This window comes from Schistocerca cancellata, chromosome 2 (genome assembly GCF_023864275.1).
Source record: "Schistocerca cancellata isolate TAMUIC-IGC-003103 chromosome 2, iqSchCanc2.1, whole genome shotgun sequence".
Classification (NCBI taxonomy): Eukaryota; Metazoa; Arthropoda; class Insecta; order Orthoptera; family Acrididae; genus Schistocerca; species Schistocerca cancellata.
Window position 1 is genome coordinate 526,850,816 of NC_064627.1, and position 5,120 is coordinate 526,855,935.

The window sequence follows — 5,120 nt, forward strand, 5'->3', positions numbered from 1 at the left end:
AATTGATGTTTGAGTGGTAAACTGATTATTCCATTAGATTTTTGGTGACACATACGTCCATTACTTATGTTGTCTATAGTAGTTGGTTGTCTGTAGTTTTCGAACACGTTTTGTTTCTTAATGTTGCTGATAAGGTCGAGAATGTTTGTGGATTTGTTTCTATTTCCATTGTGAATTTAATTTTTGGGTGCAACTTGTTGAGTCTTCGTGAAGTGATAGGATGTCTTCATCGTACCCATCTATTAGTGCCAAAGTGTCTTCTACATATCTATGGCAATATATAATTTTGTTAAGTAATGGCCATTTGGAGTTTAAAAAATTTTCTTTCAGTGTATTAATAAATAAGTCTGTAGTTGTGCACATAATGCTGTTTCCAATTGCCACTCCGCCAGCGTGTGTGTGTGTTTTGTGGTTAAATTCGAAAAAATTTTGGTTTACAATTAGTTTCAGCAGATCTGTGATTTCATAGATTTCTGTGATAGAGGTTTCCCTTTAGCTTAGAAGGCAGCTTTTTCTGCAATTTCTATTGTTTGCTGTACTTGTATGTTGTGTGTAGGTTTTTAACATCAAAGGAAACAAATATACCATTCTGTGGTATTTGTATATCTTTTGTGGCATGTGCTAAGGTTCTCGAGTTTTTTATGGTATATTTTTTGTAGTAGGTATACGGCTTGGTTAGTAATGTGTTAAGCTTTTTACTTATCACATAAGTTGGGCCGTTAATACAATTAATAATAAGGAAGATGGAAGTTAATTGTTCGTTTGTCTTAGGTTGCGCGTATAGTGTTGGTGTGCGTGGGTCCACAAGGATGGAAGCTCTTTTCTTAGTCTGTTAGAACTGTATAACAAATTTAATGCATTTCTTTGTTTGTGCAGCGTATTTGTTGTTTGGGTCGCTTGGCGATTCTGTAATGTTGTTATTTCTGTTAGATATTTTTACAGGTGCATAGAATAAAGAATGGTGCTATTACCAAAGGAAGCTTGTAGTAAGGAAGAAGCATACTAATTAAACTGTTTGCAGCTTGCCTGGAATAATTCATTTTAAAATGTCATTTTATGACGTATTCTATGCTGCAGGCCCAGCTGGAAACAAAACACTGGCTTTAACCTTGTATGAAGCCATAGGGAACACTCTGACACATTTGAAAATCAAATTGAAAAAGAACTTATTGAAAGCATCCGCTGCAGCAAACAATGTCTAAAACAATATTATTCCATCATATGTATGCATCAAGGTAGCAGCAAAATCGAATTTAGTGACACATGAAGAATACTGGAGCTATGATGTGGATAAAACGAGAAATCAAGAACAAACTACATCATAAAGAACAGTTGAAGCAAGAACTTTATGTAGCACGCAGCTGGTATACGCTTATGTCCTTAAATTTATAGACAGATACATATGGTAGTCCACTGACCATATTCGTATAACACATAAACGAAAGTTAATAATTTATTGCACCCCCAACAACCACATACAGGAACCACATCAAAAAATTCTATCATCTTTGCCTTTCTATAAAAAGTCTAACAAATATTGAATTTACAGATGAAGAAATAAATCTTCTTGTCATAAGTCATAAGTACAAGATGGAACCAAAACTTCACAACACAACCATTAAACAGTTTATAGCTACAAAAGTTACCTTCGATACTGCAAAACTTCCAATAAGAAGACAAAATGAACTGATAGTAAAAACTCCAAAAATTATTGAATGGGAATTACAGAACAGAAAAATATACAACAAACGCAAACTGAACGCAATACTCTTAAGAGCATAAATCAGAAACTACTAACAGAAAACGCAATAACACTAAAATCTTATAAAGGAAGCAATGAAGTTATTATAAATCACAATGAACATGCACACAAAGTAATGACTTTTATCAAAGGCAACAACACTACAGAATTTTCAAACAACTCAACCAATAACTATGCCTCACGAACAAAGAAGTGCATTAAAAATTGTAATATAGCCCTAACAGACCAATAAAAGAGAGCTTCCATTATTGTGGACCCACGAACACCAACACTATACACGCAACTTAAGACAAACAAACAATTAATTCCGATCTGCCCAATTACTAATTGTATTAACAACGCAACTTATCTCATAAGTAAAAAGCTTAATACGTTACTAACCAACCTGTATACCTACTACAAAAAGTACACAATAAAAAACTCGAGAACCTTAGCACACGACTCAAAAGATATACAAATACCACAGAATGATATATTTGTTTCATTTGATGCTACAAACCTATATACAACATGTCTGTACAGCAAACAATTGAAATCATTAAAAAGCTGCCTTCCGAGCTATAGAAAAACCTCCTTCACAGGAACCTATGAAATCATAAATCTGAAACTAAATTGTTTTGTATTTAACCACAAAATGTACACATATGCTGGAGGAGTGGCAATGGGAAACAGCATTATGAGCACAATTCCAGAAAATTTTTCAGGACACTAGAAGAATGGTCATTATTTCACAGAATTACATATTACCATAGTTATGTAAATGACAGTTTGGTAATAATAGATAGGAACGATGATAACATCATATCAGTTCATCTAGAACTCAACATCTTGCATCCAGGAATTAAATCCACAGTGGTAACAGTAAAAAACAAATACATAAACTTTCTCGACCCTAAAATCCGCAGCATTAGCAAAAATCACAAGTTTAAAATCTTCAGAAAACCAACTACTACAGACAACATAATTAATGGAAGATCTTATCCACCAAAATCGTAAAAACATGCCTATTTCAACTCAATGATCAACAAAATAATCGATTTACCACTCGATGACCAAAGAATACAAAGTGAGCTTACAATACTCCAATATACTGCCAAACAAAATAATTTTTACCCAAATATAGTGCACAAACTGTATGAAAAACACACGAAATATAGAAACTAAGCCATACACAATGACATAAAATTAATAAAAAAAATTAAACAAAAAGCAACATACGTACCACAATATACTTGGAATATATGTCGAATAAAATATACCAAATTTTATTGACTTTTGGAAATCGAGAAGTGACAAATACACACAGTAAACGAAAACAAACGATAACAATAGACACAAGTCATAATAAAACTGTAAAATCAATGAAACATAACTAACACCACTGACTAGCAAAATTACACTGTAAACATGAAGCATCAACGAGAATAAATTGTCGATCTAGCTGTCAAAAGTATTTCACGAAAAAATTCTACACGAATTGAAATTACGTGGCTTATAAGTCTAGCAATAAATAGACAGTCGACAATTTACACAATGATGCAATTCTGTTCCAAATAGACGTAAGTATAGAGGTAAACTGACCTTTATGTACAAGTTTTATAAACATAAGTAGTCTCACCAACTGTAACATCCACTTGGGAATGGCTCTATGGCCGAAACAAGCGGTAGTAAGGAAAAAGCACTAATAATTATACTATGAGCAGCTTTCCTGCAATAATTCATTATGAAAAAGTAGAAATTTATAGCAGCTGCACATTTTAGTTTATTAACCAGAAAAATCAAGTAATATATCAAAAGCCGAACACATGCAAGTAGGATACGCGCTCTGAGGGTTCCGTACAAACGTAATTATATATGTAGATTATATTTCGTGTGGCTTAGTGGTCTGGAGCAAGTCTTTCTACTGGACTCAATTTCAGCGAGTTCTATGTCCCTGACCTAAGCCTGTCATCAAGCTTGGGAAGCAGGGCCTGCAGCTTGACGTGATATCTGGAGAATGTGTTCCTGGCGACTTCTCACATCGTTGAGAGTTGGCTAGATTAAAACGAAGACTGAAAAATCCGTTATGCGACCGAGATATGATCTCGCGACCGAGATATGATCTCGCGACCTCTCGGTTTCCACATGCCCAATTTTACCGTTGGGCAACTAGAACTGACGTTTATTTACAGAATACAGTTCATGCATCGTTTTACTGAGTGAGTTGCGACTGCCAAAATAGGTGACGTATTTCGCTATGTCCTTTGACTGCATTCACTTAGAATCTGAAATTATTTAGACCGCCAAGGGACCTTAGTAATTCACAAATTTCAACTTGATGCCTCTATCCGTTCCTCAGAGAAAGTGGCCCTAACAGTCGGACAAACAGGCGCACAACAAACGGCAAAAAAATATTTTTTATCTGTTACAATTAAAAATTAACTTTTTTCAGGTTTTTCCTTTACTTTTAGTATGTAGCTTCTTGTTAAATTGCGTGATTCTAGGTCAACGGGAAGTACCCCATAGGTTTCGATGAGTGAGTTTGCGAGTATCGAAACATGTGACATAAATGGCCGTATCTTTTCATTACAATGATTTATAAGCTTAAGGTTTTCATACCGCCAAGAGACCGTAGACCTTAGTATTTGACAAATTTCAATGTGATATCTCTACCTGTTTCTGAGAAAAAGGGCTCTTAGGAGACGGACAGACAGAGGGACAGACAAAAAGTGATCCTATAAGGGTTCCATTTCTGCTGGATGAATTAAAAAATCCAAAAAATAGAATTCGTGCCCACAGAGAAAAAAGACCAGAATATAATGTCTCGTCACAACATGGTCACTAGAGACGAACTGGGGAACGACGGGGATCCTTCTGAAAGGAATCATTCCATATATACTAAGATGGTATCTGTTCTTAAGCATACGCTCTCTGATGGTTCCGTACAAACGTAATTATATCTATCTGTCCGAAAGAACAGATACCATCGGTGACCATGTAGCTCGTTAGAATGAAATTACAATGAAATGAACACACTTAGCTGCCTACAGGCGTTGACATACGTCAACGGGGACAGATGAAAGTACGTGCCCCGACCGGGACTCGAACCCGGCATCTCCTGCTTACATGGCAGACGCTCTATCCATCTGAGCCACCGAGGACACGGAGGAGAGCGCGACTGCAGGGATTTATCTCTGACACGCCTGCCGCGAAACCCACGTTCTCAATGTATTGTCCCGCTCTTCATTTGTAGTGCCCCCGCCCATTATATTCCTTACTCGCGGCGCGTTGCCGATTCCTGTAAGAGTTCGAGCTCTGTTAGTGCATTCGCACAGAAGAAGAAGATGGTCAAGTGGCAGGTGAGCCTTAACTATATATA

General features: G+C 36.1%; 1 non-coding gene across 1 annotated transcript; it reads right to left on the reverse strand.

Annotated features, from left to right (window-relative positions):
• Positions 1-4,828: 4,828 nt before the first annotated feature.
• Trnat-ugu (transfer RNA threonine (anticodon UGU)) lies at positions 4,829-4,902 on the reverse strand. Its single transcript has one exon. It is a non-coding gene; the product is annotated as a tRNA-Thr (tRNA).
• Between the last annotated feature and the right edge of the window lie 218 nt (positions 4,903-5,120).